We start from the raw sequence: 15,065 nt of genomic DNA, 5'->3' as shown, positions 1-15,065 counted from the left end.
CAATAATTTTTAAATTATCTTTCCTGAATCTGTTTTCCAGATCAGTTATTTTTTAATGAGATATTTCACAAAATTAGAAGAAAATGTGAAATATCTCATTGAAAAAACAACTGTCTTTTTAAATTTATTTTTAATTTTAATTTTTTTATTTTTAGCTTTTTTTTGCAAGGCAAATGGGGTTAAGTAGCTTGCCCAAGGCCACACAGCTAGGTAATTATTAAGTGTCTGAGACCGGATTTGAACCCAGGTACTCCTGACTCCAAGACCGGTGCTTTATCCACTATGCCACCTAGCTGCCCCCACAACTGTCTTTTTTTAAAGAAAGATTTTATTTATTTTGAGTTTTAAACTTCCCCTCCTATTCTTGCTTCCCTCCCCCCACCCCCCAAAAGATTTGTCTTTGAGAAACTAGTGGGTCAATCCAGTCTCAGACACTTAATAATGATCTAGCTGTGTGACCTTGGGCAAGTCACTTAACCCCACTGCCTTGCAAAAAAAGCAAGAAACTAGTGGGTCAAGAGAGGTCAGTCATTAAGCACTTATTAAACACCTACTGTATGCTAGACCCTATGCAAAGTGGTGGAGATACAAAGAAAAGAAAAGACAGTCTCTGTTCTTAAGGAGTTCACAGTCTAATGGGGGGGGCAGAAGGCAACGTGCAAACAACTATGTATAAACAATCTATACACAGGACACAGTGGGGATAATCTTCAGAGGGAAGGCACAAGTATTCAAAAGGAAAGAAAGGTTTTTCCCCAGAGGAATGGAGAAGGGAAGAAAGGGGGGGGGTAGGAGGAAAGAGAGAGGGACAGAGAGAGACAGAGACAGAGACACAGAGATAGAAACACAAAGACACATAAACAGAGACAGAGACAGAGAAAGACAGACACAGAGAAAGACAGACACAGAGACAGAAAAAATGATATAGAAACAGACACAGAGAGATGAATAGAGAGACAGAAAGAGAGAGAGAGAAAAAGGAAAGGGCCCTGGGGGTTTCATCTCTCTTTGGGTCTCTGTTTTGCTTCCCCTCTTCTAAGAAGGTTTGATGAGATTCTTCACAGTGGCTTCAATCAGCTGGAAGGTCAGGGCTTGCCGAAGTCCATCATACATTGACTGACCCAGTTTTCCTCTTCAGGAGCTACAGACTTCCTGGCCAAGAGAGTAGGGAAAAAGCGAACTAAAAATGATTGCTAACCAACTATCAAGGGCAGCATCCACACATTGAGGCAGATCACTGAAACATTTGGGACATAGGGCAAAGCAATGAAATCAAAGAAACCCATCTCCTCAGATTGTGTTCTAACTACTTAGAGTTCTTAGAGACCCCCAAACTGTCACAGACTCTGGGAGATTAGAGACACCGATGGACTCATTAGAATACTGTTTTTAGGGGCAGCTAGGTGGCGTAGTGGATAAAGCACTAGCCAGGAGTACCTGGGTTCAAATCCAGTCTCATACACTTAATAATTACCTAGCTGTGTGGCCTTGGGCAAGCCACTTAACCCCATTTGCCTTGTGAAAAAAACCTAAAAAAATTACTGTTTTTAAATAAGGAAATTTTAAATTTCAGATAGAAAGTGGTGAAATAAAGATGCCACTTTAATCTATCCAAGTTCATTGACCTCAAATTCTATCCAGGAACCCCATGGAGGTCTATGCACTTCAGTTTAAAAGCCCTTTTTCAAGATGCTGGAATGAATAGCTAAATGTTATTTTAGTTACATGACTTGCATATTAAATCTATAAAATATATGCAAAAAGGAAACATTTGTTTTACCTGACTAGGACTTTAGTGAGTTTTACAAAGCCAGTATCAGCTCATTGAAAAGCTCCTCTGTATCTGGAGGTTGTTGAAATTAGTGTTCTATATTCCTCACCTTGAAAATAAATTATAATTATATGTTTATTTGTTTAAAAAAAAAAGAGGGAAGGGGTGGCTAGGTGGTGAAGTGGATAAAGCACCAGCCCTGGAGTCAGGAGTACCTGGGTTCAAATCCGGTCTCAGACACTTAATAATTATCTAGCTGTGTGGCCTTGGGCAAGCCACTTAACCCCATTTGCCTTGCAAAAACCTAAAAAAAAAGGGGGGGGGAAATCCAGTCTTTACTACCACTTCCCCCTGCCCCCTCCCCTAAGTGTTGTTTTAGGTCCTTCATATCATGAGAATTTCTAACACAAAAAGAATGGGGGAAAAATAGAGAATAGTTATTTGCAAGAGGTGACATTCTGGGGTAAAAGGTAGTCTTGGAACCCCTGACTTCTATTGATGTTGGGAAATTGAAATGCAGCGGTTACTCAATAGCCTAGGAAGGGCAATGTGGAAAGCCCACTATTGTACAAGATAAAAACCTAGGTGGAGAAAATTTAGGAACTAGAACTGTGGAATTAACTCTTTTCAAAAACTGAGCTGAAATATCAATATGAAGAAGATACAGGCAATGGGAGGTAAAGTAGAAATAGTACAGGGTTGAAGGGGAAAAAAGCAACAACCTAACAAAAACCTGCAGGGATGCCTGAAAGTTCCCCAAGGCAGATTGAAAAACATGTGAAAGCCATCTGCTGCCCGCTCCCCTGCCCAGGCAATCAGAGGAAAACCACAGGACAAGAATGACAGTATCCACCGTTTCCTTCAGGATGCCTACTTCTGTTTCTGAGGTTGCTTCCCGGGTTTGCTCAAGGCTACAGAGGAAGCAGATGGCCCCAGGGTGACAATCCCGCATGGATAGTGGAGCCATGGGGCCAGAAGAAAGGCTGGGGGCCAGAAGAAACAAGAGATAGTCCCTTCCCTTTTTTTCTTGCAGTATAACTGTTAGCAGAGCAGGACTGTGGTATTCATATCAAAAGAACCTGGGTGGGCAGATGGTGTTTCAAACCCAGGATGCTCTGTTCTATGAAGAGTTTCTAAGAAAGCTAGGTCGATGACAATGCATCAAGACCCAGTTATCCCAAGCCTGGTTTTCCATTACATGCCAACCTTTTGAGACACCCCCCCTCCTCAGGTCTCAGGGTCCTCATCCACAATAAGCAGTTATTAAGCTCCTTTGTCCCAAAGTCCCTGAGTCTGAGACCAAGAGATAGGGGTACTGAGTCAAGAAATCGGGGTGGGGGGGTCTACTCTTACTTTTGTTGACCTTCTCTGGACAAATGAGGGGCTAGACTCCAGTACTCTAACCATTGTATGGTTGACCATGCTGAAAAAATCAGAAGCACTGAAGAGGTTGTTTTTTTTTTGGCAAGGCAACAGAGTTAAGTGACTTGTCCAAGGTCACATAGCTAGGCAATTACTAAGTGTCTGAGGTCGAGTTTGAGCTCAGGTCCTCCTGACTCCAGGGCCAACATTCTATCCACTGTGCCACCTAGCTGCCCCATTGAAGAGGTGTTTAATGATAATGCACTTTTAAAAGAGCTGACCCTCCACTATGCAGTCTAACAGGGGAAAAAGGAAGGGAAAAGTCTCAGGAACTTACACTTCCTCTTGGGTGGGCTTGACTAGTTTCCCTATGTTCAAACATCTTCCCCATGTACAAAGAGAGCCTCCCACACTTTCAAATATTTCAATGCTTCTCCTCTTGTTTTCTTTTTGAAAGCCCCTCCTCCTCTCTCTTCAAATTAACTTTTTGACTCAACTACTTCCTAACTGAGACCAAAATAGCTTTAGGTGGTGACCAAAAAGGTGATTGAAATCAAGTCTCATCAGTAAAACCAAATGTCACAGTAGAAACGTGAGGGTTATTCATCTCTGCTGGAATAAAGATGTTCTAAGTGTTAAAAATAAAATAGCTTACCCAGCAGGTGCTCTAGGAACAGATTTTTATTTTTTGGTTCATATATATACATATATTGCAATTAGGTCCCAGTTGTCAAATGAGATATTTGTAAAATACTTAGCTCTGTGCTGGAACATAGTTGATGCCTCCCCTTCTCCCAGAGGTGAATGTATGTTTTCTGACACATTCGCTATGGGACCCTGGTCCAGGTATAACTAGAGGCAAAAAACTTTGGAGGGAGGATCAAGCAAAGGATAGTCTGAGCTGGTCACTGCCCCATAGAGGACTGTGGGCAGAGGGTGGACTCTATTTCTCCTGACCTTCATGGCCCTCCTGTTTTCCTTTTTCTATCACACTCTCCTCTACCTGTCTTTCTCTACCTGACTTCTCTGGGATAGGTCATAAGAGAAGCACAAAATTAATGACACCCTGGAGGGGCCTTCAAGAGGAAGGAGTTTGGTTCTCTTCTCTCTTCCCTCTCATGTTGACTCCTGAGAAAACTTCTGGGTCCCAGGGTAATCCATGACCTTCTGGGTATTGCCGATAACTTCTTCCTGGGATTTATCTACTATTAACTTAGGGTTGTTTTTTTTTTTTTTTTTTGCAAGGCAATGGGGTTAAGTGACTTGCCTAAGGTCACACAGCTAGGAAACTATTAAGTGTCTAAGTTAGGGGTTCTTAACTTTTTCTGGTGTCATGGACCCCTCTGGCATGCTGGGGAACCTTATGGATTTCCTCAAAATACTTTTTTATATGCATAACAAGAAATCTGTAGGATGACAAAGAAATAATTTATTGAAATTGTTATTAAGGTTTAAAAACTACATTAAAACTTCAGCTCATGGATCTCGTGCTAAGTCATAGATGAGTTGGTTGTTTTTCTGGAAGAAGCTACAAAGACAAAAATCACAGACCTTTCTATATTTGTAGTAAGTGGGTCATTGGAAGACCTCTACATAAAGTAATTTTTATGTGATTCAAATTTGCCTGTTGAAATGGGGAAGGGAAGGAAGGAAGGAGACGGGAAAGGGGGCTGTTTCTTTGGAGGGAGGGGGCCAGCACACAATTCAATATGGGAGCCAGGGACCTTAAGGCTAGAGCAGAAGGTGGAGGGCAGACATATGGGAGCCAACTAGGAGAAGATGGGTACTTCTGTTTTTATTTGGAGGGTTTTTTGTTTTGTTTTTGTTTTTGCAAGGCAATGGAGTTAAGTGACTTGCCCAAGGTCACACAATTAAGTGTTTGAGGCCACTTTTGAACTTAAGTTGGAGGGTTTTTAAAAAGTTTTTGGGGGGCTGGGGGCTGGGAATTCTGAGTCAAGGGGCAGGGAGGAGCAGAAAAGGGAGGGAAGGAGAGAGAAGGAGAGAGAAAGAGAGAGAGAAAGAGAGAGAGAGAGAGAGAGAGAGAGAGAGAGGAAGAAGGAGGAGGAGGAGGAGAAGAAGAAGAAGAAGAAGAAGAAGAAGAAGAAGAAGAAGAAGAAGAAGAAGAAGAAGAGGAGAAGAGAGTTGTTTAGTCATTCATTTTTATCCTACTCCTCTATGGGATCTCCCTGGACTTTGTTCGTGGGGTTTCTTGGCAAAGATATTATAACCCCTATAAATAAATATAAAAAGATATTATTAACCCCTATAAATAGGGAGTCACATGCCTACAAATCTGAGTATACATTTGAACTCAGATGTTCCTTACTCTGGTCCCAGTGCTTTATCCATTTTCATCCAATAAAATTCACATAGGTGGGATTTTGGGAGGGGAATTTGGATTTCTTTCAGAATTCATTAAGAAAAGTCAAATTTGCATAAACAAATTTACATAAAGAAAGAACTGTCTATATTATGACTATTCCATTGATTGACAAGATATGACTTTATACTATTGACCTAACTTTTATAATATTAATACAATTTTAATTGAGGTGCTATATTCATGAGTTGTCATGGCCAAAGAATTTATTACCAAGCAACAGTGATATGATTTGGAACAGCAATCAGTGATGTGGTGAGGAACAATCTCTAAACTTAGCTGGGGTGTTCCTTGAAAAGCAGTCTGTTCTTGAAACCCTTTGAGAATCCAGAAGCATTTCCAAAGGACAATGAGGCATTGCAATAAGACCACAAGCACATAGATTTAGAGCTGTAAGTAAGGGTAACTTACTATACCAATTTGGAAAAAGATTTTTTAAAAAAATTAACCTTCCCTTCTTACTTCCTTTTTCTCCAGTTATTAAGATTTAAAAAACAAACACCACAAATCCTTCAATATATATTCATATAGCCTGACAAAACAAATTCCTACATTAACTTTGTCCAAAATTGTATGGTTTTTTTTTCTGTATCTATAGTTTTCCACAGCTCACTCCAAGGTACAAGAGAGTTTTTCTATAGTCTCAACAAAAATTTGTCTTTTTCTCTTTTTATCATCTTTGACAAAAGTATGAGGTAATATATCAAAATTGTTTTAACTTATATTTCCCTAATTTTTAGCAAATTAGAGGATTTCACTTGGATTTATTCCTTAAAAAACTGCTTGTTCATATCATTTGACCATTTATCTATTGGGGAATTGAGTCTTTCCCCCCCCCCCCAAGGCAATGGGGATAAGTGACTTGCCCAAGGTCACACCCCTAGGTACGTATTAAGTGTCTGAGGTCACATTTGAACTCAGGTCCTCCTGATTTAAGGGCCAGTGCTCTATCCATTGTGCCATCTAGCTGCCCCCCCCCCCCCCCAGGAATTGAGTCTTATAAATCAGAATCAATGTCTTATAGAGCTTGGAAATGAGAATTCTATCAGGGACACTTGCTGCAAATTTATCTTTTTTTTTAAACTAAGATATTTGCTATGATAGATTTGTTTGTGAAGTCCCTTTTAAATTTCATATAATCAAATTGTCCATTTTATCTTATGTAACCCTCTCTTAGAGATCACTTGTTTAGTCATGAACTATTCCCCATCTATATATTTGAATGATAATTTTCTTCCTCCCTCCCTCCTTCCTTCCTTCCTTCCTTTTCTTTCTATAGTTCTTTTCTTCCTTTTCTTTCTACAGTTCCTTCCTATCTTCCTTCCTTCTTCCTTCCTTTCTTCTTTTTCTTTCTACAGTTCCTTCCTTCCTTCCTTCCTACCTTGCCTCCTTCCTTCCTTCCTTCCTTCCTTCCTTCCTTCCTTCCTTCCTTCCTTCCTTCCTTCCTTCCTTCCTTCCTTTTTTGGAGGCACTGGGATTAAGTGACTTGCCCAGAGTCATACCTAGTAAATGTTTTAGGACAGAATTGAACTCAGGTCCTCTAGACTTCATGGTGGGTGTTCTATCTATTGTCATCTAGCTATCCCAATACTTTTTTCTCTAATTTGTTTATGTTGTGACATTTTCTATTTAGATCCTATTTCCTAGATCCTTATCTTGGTATTTGGAGTTAGGAGTTAGTTCACTGTTGCAATTTGAATGTGGTTCTTTCTGTGCCATTTTAAGGAGTTTTAAAATGAGAGACATGATCAGCTTTTCTTCCTCCATTTCAATTCCTCCATTTGGCAACAAAGGCTTCTCTTTGACTATGTGATTAGAGAGTAATTTAAGGGAAAATGAAAAAGCCTACCAAAAGGATTTATGTCTAGGAGTGTTAGAGATAAAATAGAGACATGCTATGATCCTCCAAATTTAGACCCAGATTGGAATGGCAGTTTTTAAGATGATTCCTGTTTTCTCCTTTTGCAGAGAATTTTTGTCTCTGATGTGTGGTAGGTACTGGTTCCTTCAGGTGGGAGGCCAATGATTGATGGGGAGCAGGGTGTTATTTGTTACCTCTATTTTTGGAATTCTACATAGCCCAGGACCCTACTACATTGGGTCCTGAGAGGGCTGGTTATAATTTCCCCAGAGTTCTAGGGGTTTCCCTAAGGGACAATAGGTTTTCTCTTCTAATATTATCAGTTCAAGGTCCTACTCTGGTATACTCTCCCCATTATCAATCACGAATTATTATTTCCTCAATATTACTGATATAGCACTCCAGTATCATTTAACCAAATAGCATCTATTAGCTTTTACAAAGGGATATTTAGTGAAAAGATCAGAACAGAAAATACAAAAACACTCCGCTTCACAACTCCAGGGAGTTTCTCACTTTGGTCTCTGAGGAGAGTGGGTAAAAGATCGAAAATGTAGAGTGGTAATAATCAACCATTTCATCCAAGAGGATGAGAGCTCATGCCAAAACTTGTAGGATGTAGTCAAAATAGTTTTAAGGAGAAATTTTATATCTCCAAATGCTTATATGAAAAACATAGAGAAAGAGATCAATGAACTGGGCATGCAACTAAAAAAGTTGGAAAAAGAACAAATTAAAAATCTCCAATTAAATACCAAATTAGAAATTGGAAAAATATAGAGTGGAGAAAGTAATTGATCTATTGTATAACTTAGAGCTTATTTTAGTTTATTTTACTAAGCCCTTTCAGCACTCAGCACATTGACTCAGTACATAGGCAGATGTTTAATAAACATTTGTTGACAAGGAAAAAGAGTTATGCTGGTTTCTAGTAGAAGTGTATTAAAGCTGGAAAATATCTTGGAGACTGGCAAAGTGCAGTGCCCTCATCTTGAAGAATCAGAGGAAGAATTAGAATTCTGATATTTGTCAACACACCAGGTGGTTTGTCTTCTTGATTATAATAGCCTGAAAAGTGTTTTTTTTTAAATTGAATTGAATGAATGAATGAGTAAAAAGCATGTAAGCTGAGTGATGAAAATATAAAAGTTGAGGGGGCAGCTAGGTAGTGCAGTGGATAGAGCGCTGGCCCTGGAGTCAGGGAGTATCTGAGTTCAAATGTGACCTCAGACATTTAATAATTACCTAGCTGTGTGGCCTTGGGCAAGCCACTTAACCCTATTGCCTGGCAAAAACTAAAAAAAAAGAAAAAAGAAAATATAAAAGTTGAGATAATCCCTGTCCTCAAGGGAATTTGCATTCTACAGGGGGAAAAGATGATATCCAGGGAGGGGACTTCAGATGGGGAAGTCACAAAGATAGTCAATAAAACAATAAGGAAGTCTATGGACTGCCTTTTCCTTGACAAGGGTGGAGTTGCTTTGATTCCAGTTCTCAGAATAAGAGGTGGCCATGGACAGAGAGATTGTTTCTCCAGAGGCTGTGCCTCCTGGACACTGATCTCTGAAAGTCAGTTTAGTGGGTGGTTCTGAATATACACAATCACACAATAATTTTCCCACATTAAGATTCCCTTATGGAGGCAGCTAGGTGGCACAGTGAATAAAGCACTGACCCTGGAGTCAGGAGGAGTTCAAATTCTACCTCAGACACATAATAATTACCTGGCTGTGTGACCTTGGGCAAGTCACTTAACCCCATTGCCTTGCAAAACCCAAAAAAATTCCCTTAAGGGTCACCTTAACTTTTCATCCTTGTGTTGGTTTGGAATATTTTTGAAGCAATCGGTCTTTTAACAAGCATTTCTCAAGCCTTAGCTTGAGACATCAGGACTGTTGCTAAGAGTTGGGTATATAAAGATAGACAAAATCAGGTTCTGTGTCCTTGGGGAGCTCTAGTGGGGGGGGGGGGATCACATCCCAGAGCTCCACAATACAAGTGAGAATGTAAAACAATTTTGGAAGGAAGGAGGGTGGGGAAGGGGACAAGGAAAGAGCTTCTGCAAAAGGGGATTTCAACTTAAACTTGAAGGAAGCCAGGAGATGGAGTGAAGAGGGCATTCAAGGCAGGGGGAAATTGTCTGCCCAAAGACACTGGCAAAGGACATGGACTGTGCACATAAAGAATAATAAGAACACTAGCTAGCAGAACTGGGTTGGAGAGGTTGGGAAGGGAGAGGAAGAAGACTGGAAAGGTAAGAAGGGATCACATTGTAAAGGCTTTAAATACTAAAGGAGAGTTTATATTGATCTTGAAACTAATAGGGAGCAATTAGAGTTTCTTGAGGAGAGATGGGTGCTTAGGAAAATCACTTTGGCACAGAGAGGAGGATGGTTTGGAGAAGGGAGAAACTTGGGGCAGGTAAAGCAGTTAGGAGACTACTGCAATAGCTCTGGGAGAGATGAGGAGGGCCTGTACTGATATGGTAGTTGTGAGGGAAAGCAAAGGGACATATAAGAAATTGTGAAGTTAGAAACGACAATTATTTGTCTTCTCTTTTGACAGTGCTATTTAGTGTATGATACAGAAATTGCAAATAAGGTAACTGAGGCTCACAGAAGTAGTAATACTTCATAATTTCCTAAGCTTTGGAGTAAGAACCAATTTAGAGATCATTTAGATTCATTATTTTCAATGTTTTTGGCTTCAGAACCCATTTGTGCTTTAAAAAATGACTGAGGATCCCCATGAGCTTTTGTTTATGTGTTATATTTGACTCTTTACAGCAATACAAACTAAAATGGATATTTTTAAAAATATTTATTCATTAAAAATAACAATAATGAACTCAGTACATGGTAACATAAATAACATATTTTAATGAAAAAAAATATTCCAAAACAAAAAAATGAGAAGAGTAGCATTGTTTTACATATTTATGCAAATCCCTTTAGTGTCCAACTTAATAGAAGACAGCTGGATTTTCATATCTGTTTCTTCCTTTTATCTGTTGCAATGTTGTTTTGGTTTAAGCAGATGAAAAAATTCTAGCCTCACAGAAATGTAGTTGGAAAAGGAAAATGTATTTTAACAGGCAAATAACATTTTAATATTTTTTTTTTTAGGTTTTTGCAAGGCAATAGGGTTAAGTGGCTTGCCCAAGGCCACACAGCTAGGTAATTATTAAGGGTCTGAGACCGGATTTGAACCCAGCTACTCCTGACTCCAGGGCCGGTGCTTTATCCACTACACCACCTAGCCACCCCACATTTTAATATTAACATGAAAATAGTTTTCATTCTAGGAACACCCATGGAAAGGTATCAGTGACTCCCAGGGGTCCATAAACCATACTATGAGAGCCCCTGATCTAATCTAATTCCTAATTAGAGGAGGAAAGGGATTTGCAGAGCATTTAAAGGACTTGCCTCAGATCAGAGATATCAAGTGGCTGAGCCAGGATTCAAACCCAGGATTCCAGTTTCAAACTTGGGTGCTTTCTCCTAGCACTCTATAGTTGTCTGTGGACCCCAATTATTAAGTAGCAGAATTGGAAATATGTGCACACATAAATATAACATATTAAATCTATAAAATATATATTTTTTACTTCTGTAAATAATCCTTCTTTTGAGGGACCTCCAGAAGCTGCCTTATTCTTGTTTATTCTATAGTGAGGCTCCACTTTAATATTTTAGAAAATGAATCCCATGATCTGCAAAGAGGTACATGCCTTTATTATGTGGCATTCAAATCTTGGAGGCTTCTTAATAATCCTACTCCATGGTTCATGGCCCCAACCAGGATAACCTTAGGACCATCTTAATCCACCTTGTTTCTAGGTCTTGCTTAGATATCCCCAGAGCTCTTGCAATCACCAAACTAACAAGGCATGAAAAATACTACCAAGTCATTATACACAAACAAAAAGGATTCTTATGGGAGTCTCTAGAGAGTTTTTTTTTTTTTAAAAAACAGCTTTTCTCTGGGAGGTCCACATTCCTTAGGGCTGCTCTCAATTTACAATGCTATCCAGAGGTTGATGATTCCTTCATGGGAAAATAGTTTGGACTTTCTAGGGAGTTAAACAACCCACTCATGTGGAGAGTCCTGTCTTTCTCAGAGGCCTATGTTGTCACAACAGACTAGAGTTGTGGTTTCCCCAAGTCAGGAATAAGTCAATAATGCTAAAGAGATGATACAACCATCTCCTGACCCGTACTATGAGTCCACCAATAAAAGACACAATTTAGCTGGCTACTGTATTGTATGGTTCTGTTGCTTCAAGTTCCTTGGTTCCAGTTCTTGACTTGAACCAGATTGTTTTATTGCTGCTACCTACCCTCTGGGTGCAGGTGGCATTGCTTTCATTTTCTTTTGGCCACAGAGTTCAATGTCCAGTTTCTTGTTCCTATCAAGGCTTCATTGTTCCCACGCAATGACATTTTTTTCTGCCGCTGTCATCTACTTTCTCTTCCTAGCTCTTAGTGTGGAGATAATAAAGGCCAGAATCCATTCAGGCTTCCTAATTAACCCACATCTAACTTTTGTTGTTCTTCAGGCCCATGGGGCTACTCTGCTCACAGAGGAGGGCTCCATGCTGGGCTTGGCAGACCATTGTTCACCCAACACTACCAGAAGGTCTGCAGCCTGCACTCAACAGCCCTAGATCCCAGTTCCTCATCCATAAAATGAAAGGGTTGGGCTAGAGGGTCTCTAAACTCCTTTCTGGCTCTCTGAACCCATAATCCAAAGTGAGTTCAAGAATCTGAATTCTATTCATCTTTTCAATTTATAGGCAATGTGCAGCCCATAGACAGATCCTATTAGATTTAGAAGTTGTTTTATAGATGAAGAAAAGAAGACTCAGAGTGGTTATAATACTTTGCCTAAGGTTATCTGGCTAATAAATATGAGAAGTGGGATTTGAACTCAGGTCTTCCTGACCCTGAGTCCAATACTATTTATTATACTATGAGGAAGAACACCCAATTTCCAATTTACTACATCTTCCCCTAATCTCAATCCTAGGGCAAGACCATGCAAATTATCATAAGACTCAAAGAAGGCTCAAAAAAGCATTAGAAATATCATAAAGGGAAGAGGCAGCTAGCACAGTGAATGGACTGCTGGACCTGGAGTCAGAAAAATAAATCTGGGTTCAGATTTCACCTCTGGAACTAATTAGCTGGGTGACCACGAGTGAGTTATTTGACCTAATTTAGAAAATGGAGGTAATTCCTAATGGGAGCTACCTCACACAGGGCTGTTGTAAGGCTCAGATTCAGATAGATATCTGAGAACCAAAGCTCCATGGTCCTGTGGCATCATAAGTTTCAAGGATTGCAAAAAGCCTAGGGTGGGGGTAGACCATATAAATCTGAGCATCTTTTTTACTAAGGAAGAAACTGAGGCTCATAGCCAAACAGCTAGTGTCTAAGGTGAGATTTGAACTTGGGGATCTGACTCCAAGTCCGGCACTCTTTTCACTATACTTGTTCCATCAAAGCTGACACCCATAATTGTATCATAGGATATAAATGAACCTTAGACTTAGTCCTTAGATTCTTCACCTGGGGGCCAGTGAACTTTTTTAAAAAATATTTTAAAATTATATTTCACTATAATCATCTTCCTTTGTAATCCCATTATTTCATTCATTTAAAAGCATCATTCTGTGGAGAAGGCTAATAGGCTTCACTATACTGCCAAAGGGTTCCATGATACAAAAGAACCCTGGCCTGATTCAACCCTCCCTTTTTCTCCCTTTTTTATAGGTGAGGAAACTGAAACCCAGACAAGGAAAGACTGGGCTAAGATCATACAGTGCAGTTCAATTCAACAAATATTAATATTGTGCATTGTTGTTGTTCAGTTGTTTTTCTGTCTGACTCTTCACAACCTTGAGTGGAATATTCCCAATAAAACCTCCTTAGGGTTAATAATATTCCTAGTGAAGTCCTCTCAGGATTAAGAAATATTAAGAAAAACAAACCATTATTCTTAGAAGACCTTGCATTCCAAATGAAACCTGTAATGCTACCTATTTTCTTGATAAGGATATTCTTGCTAACTGGGAGAATATTAGACTGTTCCTAGAAAGACCTTGCATTCCAAGACAAGTTCACAACTATATGATAAACCTATTTTTGCTAGACTTAGACATTACTTCAAAAAGATAGTTATACTCCTGAAGGTTATTCTCACCATCTGGATGGTGTGGTAATATTTTATGAAAACCTTTTCTTCGTTGCTGGGTTAGATTTTTGCGAGTAGAATGTAACTCTGAAGACTAACAAATGACTAGACAGAGAGGGACAATGGGGAGGAGGAGGGGATGGAGTTAGATCATGTAATCTTGCTTGACTGTCAATTTGGGGCAGCTCCTTGATCTTCACTACCTTTGTGAGACTTGGAGTGCACCATTCTCTTGATAAAAGTAAATAAACTTTTTTTTCTTTTTGCTCAGTATTTTAAGTGGATTTTTATTCACACAATCCCATTTGGGGGTTTTCTTGGCAAAGATACTGGAGTGGTTTGCCATTTCTTTCTCCAGCTCATTTTTATAGATGAGAAAGCTGAAGCAGAAAGGGTTGTGACTTGCTCAGGGTCACACAGTTATTAAGTGTCCCAGGTCAATTTGAACTCATCTTACTGACTCCAGGCTGGCACTCTATGCACTCTGGTGCCATCTAGCTGTATATGGCCCACAACTGTAAAATAAGGATAATAGCATCTACTTCCCAGGGCTGGTATAAGGATCAAAAGGGATAATAAAATCATTTACCATCCAAGAGTCTCATGAAGACTATATGTTTCAAAGGACTAGACAAAAGTGTAAATATATTACATTTTCCCCAATTAGTACAAATGAGCAATTCTACTTCATATACAGAGTTTGGGTAGTATTATTTGATTTTAAGGGTTTTTTTGTTTGTATTATTGTTGCCTTTGGTTTTATATCAATTCATTTCTTAAATCTGTCTCCGTATTTCCAAACCCAAAATAAGCTTTTTATTGCAACAAAGCTTTAAAAAAGAAAAAAAAACAGCTTTGAAAAACCAAACAACTTGCCTCAGACACCTAGCGGTGTGATCTTGGGCAAGTCACTTAACCCCACTGACTTAAATTTAAAAAAAAAGCAACAAACAGGGGTGGCTAGGTGGCACAGTGGATAAAGCACCTGCCCTGGAGTCAGGAGTATCTGGGTTCAAATCCGGTCTCAGACACTTAATAATTACCTAGCTGTGTGGCCTTGGGCAAGCCACTTTAACCCCATTTGCCTTGCAAAAAACCTAAAACCCCCCCCAACAAAACAACTTACTGACAGCATATGCAGCACTCTATATCATCCTACCTCTGGAATGGAGATTTTCTCAAATCTTCACTGGTGCTGAGCTTAGGTTAAGTTTCAAATTTATGTATTTTTTGATACCCTAGGTTTCCCTTGTGACAACCAAGTTGTATTCTGTCTTCCTGACTCCGCATCAGTTCATGTCTTGCTGGGTTTCTCTGAATTCTTTGTATTTTTGGTTTGTTTCTTATGGCACAGGAATATTCCATTATATTCGTGTAAATGCGTAGGCATCTCCCATCACCAAATCACAAGAAATCTGAGAGATGGAAGGGACCCCAGAGGCCATTCCCAGACTCTTCAGTACAGCATGCTGACTAAGGTTTACCTAGTCTCC

Source organism: Macrotis lagotis, chromosome 2, assembly GCF_037893015.1.
Source record: "Macrotis lagotis isolate mMagLag1 chromosome 2, bilby.v1.9.chrom.fasta, whole genome shotgun sequence".
Lineage (NCBI taxonomy): Eukaryota > Metazoa > Chordata > Mammalia > Peramelemorphia > Peramelidae > Macrotis > Macrotis lagotis.
Note: the sequence above shows the minus strand (reverse complement) of the source record.